Source organism: Talpa occidentalis, unplaced genomic scaffold (assembly GCF_014898055.3).
Source record: "Talpa occidentalis isolate TD23 unplaced genomic scaffold, MPIMG_talOcc4v2.1 talOcc4.6, whole genome shotgun sequence".
Taxonomy (NCBI): Eukaryota; Metazoa; Chordata; class Mammalia; order Eulipotyphla; family Talpidae; genus Talpa; species Talpa occidentalis.
Window position 1 is genome coordinate 90,446,703 of NW_023604972.1, and position 12,920 is coordinate 90,459,622.

Sequence of the window (12,920 nt, forward strand, 5' to 3'; positions counted from 1 at the left end):
ACTGCTAAGGATTTAGGCACAACAGCTGCTTCTAGCCCTCAGGGCCCTCACTGCCCTCAACCGCAAATAATCTGCATTCTTTAAATAAAGGAAATGGACCTCTCCAGGCTCCCAGCAACTTAACTTCTACTTCCCATACCAAGGAGCTAGAGGCCACTCTGGCCCTTTGAGGAGACTGCCCCACACAAGTGTTCAGTAATTTATTTGTAACTGGCTTTGACTTTTTGTAAATGCTGGAGTCTGTTGTAGAGGCAGGACAGGACACAGTGCAGGTTTTCTGATCCAGCAGACCGGGTAAAGGAGGGGTCAGAGCCCTCAGTGGCTTTTGCAGGTCTTTCATTTAGATTCACCAGGCATATGGCAGGCAGGGGGGCTGGGGGGCCGGGAGGCTGGCAGTCCTCCCAGTCCCCAGCAAATCCTTGCTCTATCTGGGCTCTCTGGCGTTCTCTCTGCTTCTCTTCTTCTTCTCTCAGCTTCTGCTGGTGTCCTCATGACTCCACCCTTATAAACTCAGTCTCTCAGCCCAGGTGTACCCACTTCAGGTGCCCGCCATCAGGCATGCATTCAGGACCACAGGGTTCCCTCGTCTATCCTAATGGCGGGAGGGCAGAAAAGCCTGATACTTTTACCTTACCCTACAGTGTACATCCTCTTCCTGACAACCTTGCTACCATCTTGTTTCTCACAATGAAAGAGTCTGAGACCCTAGTCTGCTAAGTGTGCCAATGTACATTAACAAACTGTAGGGTAAAGAAAATGTCAGGCTTTTCTGCCCTTCCACCATCAGGATAGATGATGGATCCTTGTCCTGAATGCATGCCTGATGGCGGGCACCTGGAATAGGGTGTGGGCATAGGTAGATGGGATTCAGCTGAGCTAAGACTGTGCTTTTAAGGGTGGCGTCACGGGGGGACGCCAGCAGCCCCAGCCAGCAGCAGTAGAACCTGAAGGAGAAGCCGAAGCAGAAGCAGAGAACGCCAGAGAGCCCAGATAAAGACTTGCTGGGGGCTGGGAGGCCTGCCAGCCTCCCAGCCCCCCAGCCAGCACCCCTGCCTGCCATATGCCTGGTGAACCCCAATAAAAGACCTGCAAATCCACTGAGGACTCTGACTCCTCCTTTACCCGGTCTGCATGGGATCAGAAAACCTGCACTGTGGCCAGTCCTGCCCCTTACAATTGGCGTAAGTCGGCAAGATCCATGCAGACGGGTATTGGAGCCCTCCGAAGACCTGGAGGGACTAAGGAGTAAAAGACTGACTGTGACGACGCTGGAGGCGCCATGGCGGTACAGAAGATGGATACGTCCACGAGCTACAGGACAAGACCTGGCGTGGGGAGACGCCCGAGAGGACCAGCCAACGACACCGGAAAGGACCAGCCAACGACACCGGATAGGACCAGCCAACGACACCGGAAAGGACCAGCCAATGACCCCTGAGGCAGCAGGCCATTGCTGAAGCAGGGAGAGGCCAATGGACTGATAGACTGATGAACTGATGATTTTGGACTGACAATCTCGCCAGAAGGCGGAGGACCTTAGCAGGTTATGTTTATTTTTTGAGAATCTGGGGGTGGCCAGTGGGCCTAGATGGCCAAAAGCAGCCTGTGTATGCCCAGTGGCCAGGTGGAGGAGAAAAGCCAACTAAGGTGGCAAAAGCTGGTACTGATGCTAAGTTGAGAAGCCCTAAAGCGGCTGTTAAGCAGCCTGAGTATGCTGAAGCCCTGTGAGTCTCGTAAAATCACCTGTGGGTGATGCCCTGCTCATTCTTGAGTGAGGGTGAGGAGCTGAGGAGCCCGTCCTTGGGGGACGGGTGGGGAACGTGGCTTGGGGTGGAGCCCAAGCCGAATGCAGAGTTTGGATCCCCGACCCATGTGATTGTGCAGTGGGTTGGCCTGAATGCAGGGGTCTGCGAGTCGCATGGGTGGCCGTGAAGGCTGAATGTTGGAGCGACTGCAGACAGAAACCCTGAGGGTTGGCGATTACCCCCAACAGAATAAAATTGCCAATCCCAGAGCTAGTGCATCCTGGGGGTGGATGCTGTGTGTGCCTTGTAGCCTAGACTACAGCCAGAGAAGGCCAGGAAGCCTGACGGCTCCTGGTGTGATATAGTAGATGCCGTGAGTGATTCCCCTCCCTCGTATGAGCAGTGCCTTCGGCAGCAGATTTGGTGGCTCATCTGCTGGTACCAATAATTGTCTTTTGCACTTGGTTGGTGCCCTGCCTGGACTTATTTGTGTTCTGTTGTATTTTGTTGTATTTTGTTATATTTGATGTATTTGCTTTTGTGGGCCATGGCTGCATTGTTTGTTTGCTTAGAAAATTGTATATATATATATGTATAGACTGTATGGCAGAAAACCCTGAGGGGGTGGACTGTAGGGTAAAGAAAATGTCAGGCTTTTCTGCCCTTCCACCATCAGGATAGATGATGGATCCTTGTCCTGAATGCATGCCTGATGGCGGGCACCTGGAATAGGGTGTGGGCATAGGTAGATGGGATTCAGCTGAGCTAAGACTGTGCTTTTAAGGGTGGCGTCACGGGGGGACGCCAGCAGCCCCAGCCAGCAGCAGCAGAACCTGAAGGAGAAGCCGAAGCAGAAGCAGAGAACGCCAGAGAGCCCAGATAAAGACTTGCTGGGGGCTGGGAGGCCTGCCAGCCTCCCAGCCCCCCAGCCAGCACCCCTGCCTGCCATATGCCTGGTGAACCCCAATAAAAGACCTGCAAATCCACTGAGGACTCTGACTCCTCCTTTACCCGGTCTGCATGGGATCAGAAAACCTGCACTGTGGCCAGTCCTGCCCCTACACAAACACATACAGAAATGATCATACAGCTCATCCTGGTGAGTTGGGGAAAGGTCCCACCACTTCTCAGGTCTTTGCTTGAGTGGTTCACTCCACAGAGGAACATTGTTCTGTCAGGACTGGTAAGCTCTCTAGCTAGGGCAGGAGACAGTGGCCACGAGGATAAGGAAGAACACCAGGTCAAGCAAACACCTGAGAGCCCCATGGTGCGCCAAAGGTTGGGCTGAGTATGTGACTTCTCATACTTCCCAGGCAGTGGGGTAGGTACAGTCTTCCCAGTCAGCCACAGATCTCAGCTCTGTTTCACCAGTGGGAAGTCACTCCAGTCCTGCTTAACCAACTCTGCTATTAGATTTCAAAAATAACGTTCAAATCCACAGCTCTGGAGTGCATCACTGTAGGGTAGGTAAAAGGTATCAGGCTTTTCCACCCTCCCGCCATTAGGATAGATGAGGGAACCCTGTGGTCCTGAATGCATGCCTGATGGTGGGCACCTGAAGTGGGTACACCTGGGCTGAGAGACTGGGCTTTTAAGGGAGGCGTCACGGGGACACCAGAAGAAGCCAAGAATGAACAGAAGCCGAGAGAGGAGCAGAAAAGCCGAGAGAGAAGCAGAGCCATGAGAAGAGCAGAGAGAATGTGAGAGAAGGCCGGAGAGCCCAGAAAGAGTGAAGACTTGCTGGGGGCTGGGAGGCCTGGCAGCCTCCCGGCCCCCTGGCACCCCTGCATGCAGTATGCCTGGTAAATCCCAATAAAAGCCTGCAAAAACCACTGAGGATTCTGACTCCTCCTTTACCCAGTCTGCTGAATCATAGAAAACCTGCTCAGTGTCAGTCCTGCCCTAACAATCGCCTTCATGAGAGCGTAACCAGAAAATGCTGGGGTTGGGCTGCCTGTCGCTGCCAGAAGCCAACTGAACGGAGAGACAGGAATTGAATCTATAACACGTACTTTATTGTCAGAAAACCAGAGATCTGAGAGAATGGGGTATTTTACCTCAAAAACCCCTTCTGAAATCTCATCTCAAGCCGGCCTTTTTCTAGCAAATTAAACAAAGACATTTAAGCATAAGCAAACCTCCCGCCACAACAGCCTATCATGGTTGGTGGCCTGGTCTTCGTCATGTCCCTAGGATTTGTCATCACCTCTTTAGTTATCTTGACTCAGGTATATCCTGTCTTCCTGGGCCAGGGAAATACATCCTGTTTTCCTGATGGCGTCAGTAGGGCAGGACTCTCAGTTCAAAACAAAAGTTTTCTCAAAGAAAACAGATTATTAATCACATAGTGTTTGCATGTAGCAATGCTGTGTGTCCATGCAGATTCCTATACTAGGTATGATGCCCTCTGCTTTCTCCCTAGCCCCCCCATCGGAGTACTTCAGAGGCTCATAATCATCCCTGCTGGGTGCGTTCCCGATTAGGGCTCCTCAAATGCTACTGCCCCTACTCGATCACACTATTCTGGATACAGTCTAAGTAAATAACCACAGTTTATATGATATCCACTGTCCACAAGGGGTGAGATTAGATGGACAAAGGGCCCTCAGAGAACAGACAACCTAGCCTATTGCTCCACAAAGAGATGGACCCTGGCTCCCTGACGTCTAGACAATAAAGTGACTGAATTGTGATCTGTTTGGAGGCTGGACCCAGCCCAGGCATGTTACATGATGGAGACAGGGAGCCTTTATATGGGGAGAAGGTTTCTTGAGGGCTGCAGCAATGAGGCCCTTCAGCAGCTAGTTGTGGTTTTATTCTCTACATACTTTGTCTTGATTTCTCAATCCTTATTCTGTTTTCTTAGACCTTCTTGCTTACTTTCTTCTGGTTTAGCAGTTGATAGGGGGAAGAGGCGAGCAGTTCTTCAGATTTAGGCTCCAACAGCAATAGCTGCTGCCTTCTTCTTTATTAGATAAGAGAATTTTGGAGAGACAGCCTGGCCCCGTAGAAAGAGAATGTATGTAACTGCTCCAATTTCTATGGAGAGCTGTGTGGAGATTTCTTGACCTACTAAAGATGGAGCTTCCATATGATCCAGCAATTCCACTCCTAGGAATTTACCCAAAGGACACAGAAACATCAATTCCAAAGGGCACCTGCACCCCTATGTTTATAGCAGCTCTATTTACAATAGCTAAGCTTTGGAAACAGCCCAAATGCCCAAAAATAGATGACTGGATCAAGAAGATGTGGTACATATATACCATGGAATATTACTCAGCAATCAAAAAAGATAAACACATGCAGTTTGCAGCAACATGGATGGAGCTAGAAAGATCATGCTCAGTGAAATAAGTCAGAAAGAAAAAGAAAAATACTGGATGGTCTCACTCATACCAGGAATTTAGAAAACCTAAATAAGGGACCTGGAAAAAGACTAATTAATACAAAGTGAAAATCAAAATCAACAAGCAACTATAAACCAGAGACACACTACAGGGTGGGAGAGGGGCAGGGAAAGGAAGGACTAGAGTCAAAATAAGGGGGAAGGTGCAATTGTATGGGGAATATAACCAAAACGAAAATGCATACATTGTGCAAAAATGAAAAATGATGTAAGAATTATATAAAATAAAATATTAATTAAAAAAAAGAGAATGTATATAGTTAAGCCAAGTGGAATTCAAATCCTGACTCTCAAACTTCCTAGCAATGCCTCTGCACCTAGCTTTTCTCATTTGTGTAAGACCAATCCCCATGTGCTTTACAAGGTTGTTATACAGGTTTGGGACACCATGTAAAAACCATCTGGTGTCTAGCAAGGCTTTTAAAATGAAAGTTTCTCTTTGCCTCCAGGAGCCTCCTGCTCTGAACAGAGCACCCACAGAAACACTCAAGCCATGGCCAAGCATTGGTGACCCCAGAATAAGTCATTAAGCATTCTAATTTGCTTTCATCTTGAGTAATTTCATCTATAATTTTTTTTCTAATTATACACATATTTGTGCAGCAAACAAGATTGGATGTTTGTCCACATGTTTGTTAACCAGCTGCATTTCCTTATTTGGACATATGTCCTCTGGCAATTTTTTTAATAGAATGTTTATTGGTCTGTGAGAGTATATAGTAAATGCATTATACCATTATTAGCTATATTTGCCACATTTAATAAGGTTTAAAGAGTACTTTTAAGAACACATTTTTGACATGCAAAGTTTACAATTTTTTTCAGAACTACTCATTTTTTTCCTTTAGGTGCAACATCCAAATCTAAATGAGACCCAGTGTTCCCTCTAAAAAGATTTAATCAATGTTCACTTTAATTTCTTCTAGGATTTATTTTAACTTATCAATAAATCTGGAATTGATTTGGGAGGGCTGAAATAATTATCTAAATTTCTTTCTTTCCCAAGGAGCTTATCAATTGTTCCTGTGCCATTACTGACCACTTATGGGATGCTCGGTCTTCCTTGTTCTCGGGGCTGTTGTCTTGGTAGCCAGAGTTCTTGCAGGTCAGCTAGGCATACAGTCAGGCAGGAGGCCTCTCATCAACAACAAAAGTTCGCACCTCTGGCCTACACCCCAGTTCTCGTATGCATAACTAAATAAAAATAAATCTTAAAAAAAAAAGTGCGGGTATGAGGAACATAATGGGAAACCAGTATCTGCTGAAACCAGCAGGCAGATTAGCAAGATCAGTTGAAATACCTTACTTGTAAGGATGAGCATATAGACATAGAGAAGGAGGTACATGGGGGAGAGGCGTGTGGAATCACTGGGAAGGGCTACTTGGAAGAGACATGTGGGTGATAAACATGGAGAAGATGTTACTGGTCCTTGACAGAGACAATGGCAGCCATTATCTTGACTGGTAGTTTGATATTGAATTTGAAGTCTCTTCTGTTCTAGCTTCCTGGAACCCGCCTTGGGGTTTCTTGCCAGAAAAATTACCTTAGATTTGTGGCAACTTTTCAGGCTTCAGCAGTCTTTCTTTGGGCTGAGACTGTTTGGCCGGGCATTTGCCAATGAGGGAATATAGAATTTTCAGAGTTCTGCTAGGTATAACCTTTCTTCTGTCTGTGCACGCTAGCTTTATTAAAAATCTTTTACACTGAGCATATGCTTCCTTTGCCTTGTGCACATGAATGACTAACTCCCTTTCAGAGTGTGCACCCCTTAACAGTTTGGAGTCTCTGGGTGCCCTTCAGTCTCATGCTAACAAAATAGTCATTTATTCACCTGCGCAACTAATCAAGGAAATACAAATTAAAAGTCTATAAAATTTCAAAAAGTGGGACAAGGTTGTGGGGAAATGGACACTTATAGTCTGTTAACCATTTTGGAGGGAAATTTGGTAGTAGCAAGCAAAATTGCAACCGGACAAACCCTGTAAGTGTTGGTAATTTGTTATACAGCAGTAAATAAATAATATGTGGAAGTTTTAACACCTGGAATTGGGGACTACCATAACAAACATTAAAATGTGTGAGTTGACTTTAGAATCAAACAGTGGACAGAAAGTGGATGACACTGATGACAGCATTAGTGAAATCATGAAGTACCTTGAAAAGATTGTTAGTAGAAGCATAGACTTGAGGAGGTTCACTAAAGGAGAGACTGGACAATCTTACTGAAAATGGAAGGAAGTAACATCCTTGTTATATCTTGACAGAAAGATTAGCAACACAATAGTGGTCTGCAGTAATGTGGAAAGTAGATGTGCCTATTATTTGGAAAAGACAACAGGCCCCAAATGGAGTCACTTATGCTATCAACAAACCTAAATGAATTGCAGTGTCAGTTGCTCCCAGGAATGTAAGTAACCTTTAGACAGTCAATCTGGAATTTGCAGATCAACATTCATAAGTAATCTGTCTGAAAGATTTCTATGTTCCCAAAGGAATGCAACCTTATCTGAAGCAATTTCCTCTTTTTTTTTTTTTCTCACCACCTTCTACCTATACAGGAAAAGTCTTCCATTTTGTGCGAATCTTTTGAGCTTTTTCCTACTTGCTGAATGGGATGGTGCCTGATTCAGGAGGTGTTTAATAAGTCAGTTAGATCTTTAATTTACTCAGAAGTATTTGACTCTGGGTTGAAAAGCTTGGAGAGTAGAGTCAAGAGCCATAGACAATTATCTCTAGTATTAATCCAGGAAATTCAAACATTTGCCCTGCTGGATATCGGAATTGCTACTAACCCCACAGTGCCTCCAAATTTCCCCTTTTTGAACAGAATTGTCTGTAGTGATTATCCTATGCTTGTCCCATCATTGAATATTACATGTGTGGGGAGCAGATATCCTATCTCTTTAGTTCACAAGTCTTCCAATTAAGAAGAACTTTACTTGAGGATATGTAAGGATACATCTATTCATGCAGATAAACCTACATATCCATATGATACATCTATATATCATTCATGTCCCGAACTAAGTTGATCTGTAGGAAAATCAAAGTAATTCCATCTTCTATCAACATCATTTTAGGCAGGTGACTGATAGTTGTCCTACTCTGGAAAGATAGCCAATTTTACCATTATTTCCTACAAAGGTATTGATTCATTCTTGTACTAATCTGTACTAATATTTAGATATTATCTGTGATCAATATACACCATATTAATTAGAGAACTAAGACACACATGCCATGTCTTCCCTGAGCATCTGGTACCAGTAGCCTTACACAAAAATGGCCCCATGTACTAAGCTGGATACACAAAGACCCCTATTAGGGTGGGTGGCATGGATCCTGCCTTGTCCTGAAGACCTGTCTACTGGCTCTGCTACCAAGGACCCCTATATGTAAGTTTCCCTTAATAAACTTTAAGAGTAATTAATAGACCTGCTGCCTGCTTTGTTCTTTGGATTCAAATTACCTTCCCAGTTTGGGGGAACTTAATGGTTCCCAAGTTGCACAGGGTGCCAATGTTCTTGATTTCAAGCTAATGATCTGCAGAGAGGAAACTTTGGGTTCTTGGAAAGAAGGGAATGTATTTTACATTTGGGAGGTATATAAATAATTTATGATTAGAGAGTAGACTCCTTCATTCAATAGGTGGAGCCTTGAATGTAGACTATCTTTAGCCTTCTTGAATGTAGACTATATTTAGTAACTCATTTCTGTGGAACCTATTTTGAATCAATCAGACTCTATCTTGTTAATAACTTCCATGATGAGACTTACAGGTAAAAAGTCAGCAGCCTGGCTCAATAATCTGTGGGCAATTTTGAAGAACACCCACTCACTGTTTTCTCCTTCATAATAACTATGAAAGACACCAATAGCCTATTAACTCCTTAAGAATGGTTAGGTAAGAAACAGGAACGTCATCTGCTGAATGTAACAAATTATCCCACATTGCAGCATGTCTAAAGTCTCCAGTCAAGCAACTTATAATTTCAAATGAATGACTGAGCTTAGACCACTTCCCTGTTAGATCCTTTAAAACTTCCCTCTGCCCTGATGTTGGTGGAACATACTTAGGGGTACCCCTTATAAGCCTGAATTGTCATATATGACAGCCTGATCATTTTTTTAAAATTTATTTATTTATGCATACAAGAACTGGGGTACAGCAGGAGAGATCTGCTGCACCATATGGGTAGCTCCCTGGTTGGGGATTGAACTCGCACTGCAGTGGCTGCAGATAGCTTCATAGGTTGCGTCTTTTTTTTTTTTTTAAGATTTTATTTATTTATTTATTTATTTATTTATTTATTTATTTATTTATTTATTTATACATTTATACAAGCATTGGGTACAGTCAGAAGCGCGGGAGGGTGAGAGAATTCACCAGAGCCAGAGGGGGGAGCAGAGCAGGCAGAAGGACTGAAGTACACTGCTGAGGGGAGCAGCGGGCGGCAGGAGAGGTCTGCGCGCCATGTGGGACCCTCCTCCGGTGGCCCGGGAGCAGCCGGGGATTGAACCGGCGCTGCAGAGGCTGCGGGCAGCTTTGCAACCCAGCGCTCAAACACTGTGCCACCGGGGAGGCCCATTTTTTTTTTTTTTTTAAGATTTATGTATTTATGCATACAAGAGCTGTGGTATAGGCCATAGATGTGGGGGTGAGAGGATTCATCAGAGACAGAGCGGGGAACAGAACAGGCAGACTAACTGAAACACACTGCTGAGGGCAGCAATGGGCGAGACAGGAGAGGTCTGTTTCGCCATGTGGGTTGCTCCCTGGCCGGCTGGGGATCGAACTTGTGCTGCAGAGGCTGTAGATTGCTTCATAGTGCAGTGCTTAACCCCTTGTACCACAAGGGAAGCCCTCATAGGTTGCGTCTTAACCCCTTGCGCCGCCAGGAAGGTCCAGTCTGATCATTTCTAAGGTGATACTTCAAAGGGATAGAATGTAGTGGAAATGTTAATCATAAGATGTAAGTCATATAAATGTGTCCTAACTTTCTCTTTGCTCTCTCCTTGGATCATTTGGCTGGGGGAAGCCAGCTGCCATGTTGTGAACATACACAAGAAGCCCTATGGAGAGGCTCATGTGGCAATAACTGAGGACCTAAGGCAACAGTCAGCAAGGAGCTCAGGTTTCTTGCCAACGGTCATGTAAGTTAGCCTAGAATAATCAGAGCATTAGCCGAGCTTTCAGGAAAAGTTTTCAGATGGTTGCAACCTCATGAGAGACTCTAAGCCTGAATCACCCAGTTAAGACTGCTGAATTCCTGACCCACAGAAACTGAGATACTTATTAACACTTATTATTTATTGTTTTAAGCTCCTAAATTTTGGACTAATTTGTTATACAGCAACTAATATACAAGGTGAAGTCCTCTTTAAATATTTGGTAGGGCAGGGCCTCCCTGGGGGCGCCAGGGTTAAGCACTGCACTATGAAGCAATCTGCAGCCCCTGCAGCATGAGTTTGCTCCCCCACCGGCCAGGGAGCAACCCACATGGCACAGCAGATCTCTCCCATCTCACCCGCTGCTCCCTTCAGCAGTGTGTTTCAGTCAGTCTGCCTATTCTGTTTCCTGCTCTGTCTCTGGTGAACCCTCTCCCCCCCCCCCCCCCCCGCCGCGATCTCTGGCCTATACCCCAGCTCTTGTATGCATAAATAAATAAATCTTAAAAAAAAAAAATTGGTAGGGCCTCCCTGGTGGCGCAGGCAGTTGAGCACCTCACTGTGAAGCTGGCCACAGCCTCTGCAGCACAGGTTCGATCCCGGCCAGCCAGCAAGAATCCCACATGGCGCAGCAGACTTCTCCTGTCTCGCCCGCTGCTTCCCTCAGCAGTGCATTTCGTCAGCCTGCCTGTTCTGTTCCCCACTCTGTCTCTGGTGAATCCTCTCACCCTCCTGCACCTGTACCCCAGTTCTTGGATAAATAAAATAAATCTTTAAAAAAATAAAAATAAATATTTGGTAATGCAAATACCTGTTACAAGGCAGGAGGAGGGGTACTCCAGGACCCCCAAACCTGCCCACTCTAAATGGGTTCTGCCATCCACCTCATCAAGACAAAACATATTGTAGTGCATAAGACCTTTGATGGAAAGGAACTTTAATACAATTAGTGTGCAATAGAGAGAAGGGAAAGAATAGAGTTTCCAAATCAAACACCCAAAGTTACCTGTCCCCTCATGGGTAAATGCCCAGCCAAACAGGGTTGGCCCAGAGCAGGAATACTGGGCCCAAAAGCTTGCCACAAGTCCAAGTCACTTCCTATGGGGACCCTATGGGGACCCACAGGAAGTGGGCAGAAGGGACCAGACAAGTCTGGAAGGAAAAAAGCAAAATCAAAACCCAACTCAAGTTAAAGGCTGCCACTGTTAACCTCCCAGGGGGTCTCTCATCCACGTCTGTTTCAAGTGCTTCCTTCCATGTTCCCCAAGTCCCTGGTACCAATCGAAGGGCAGGAAGCAAGTGCAGCCGCTTCACATGTCTCTCTGCAAAATGTGCCTCCTCCAGGTCTCCTTCCTTTTGTGAAAGGGCAGGGAACCTGGACCCTCCCCTTTCCCTGGGGACCACCTTGTCACACAGGGACAGGTTAGCAAAAGAAAAACAATCATAATAATAACATACATAGATTCTTTAGAATTTATAATTATTCTTTAGAATTTACAATCATGTAAATTCTCTTGTGGACCAGAAATATTTATCCTGCATTTTGAAACCTGGAGCATTAAGGAAACAAAGGACACTTTATATGACAGACAAGGAGGGGGTGACCGCACCCTTAATCTGAAAGTAAAGATGAGATTCTTAGAGACTACATGTTTACTAATAAACCTACAATTGCATGAGACCCTTTTGTGGGTCTCATGCCACAAAAGGAAGGAAGCACTGATGGCTTCTGCAATTGAGGAATGGGGCAGAACCTGGGGCCATGATGGTCTCTGATTAGGGAAGAGCTAAGAATTTAGGCCTAACAGCTGCTTCTAGCCCTCAGGACCCTCACAGCTTTCTGCCAAATAAATACAAATGGCAATCCTCAAGTAATGGAAACAGACTGCCTGTCTCCTAGGGTCTTGATCCACCTCTAGTACCCACACAAAAATGATAGCCACTCTGGCCCTACTGAAAAAAGTCTATCTGACCCTTTTGGGGAAATTGACCCCACCCCCACTTCCGGTTTGCGGTCTGCTGGCTAGTGCTGGCAGGAGAAGCTCTCTGCAAGTCTCAGAAAAGTTAGGGGAGTTTTTTTCTCCCTTTTGTGTTCTTGGGGTTTGACACCAATTTAACCGTTTAGCTTGGATGTCAATATAACATCTGAATCATTGCCACATTGGATCTAATCATGTTTGCTTCTAAAGCTGCTATTTTATCTAAAAATATTGCAAAAAGACCTGACACAAACATTTCAGTAGCTCACAGGAAATCATTACACATGAATTTATTTTTTTTCCTTTAGTGAAACTGGGGTGACCCAGGGTCAGATGATTGAGCTGAGTGGCTGTAGGATACCGCCCAGTTTTTTTTTTTTTAACTAGTTAGCTCCTAGTTAAATTCTAACATTGCTTTATTAAACTTATATTCTAATATTGCTTGATTAAATTGTCTTTGAACCAGACTTATCTTTGTAATACGTGTCTAGTTAATGAGTTGAATAAAATGTTTCGACACTCTTTATTCTATTTTGCAATAGAATATTTTGAACTGTTTTTGAAAATTACATCTAGACTATTAATCTCTCCTTCCAAGTCCATTTGTTCTTTGTATC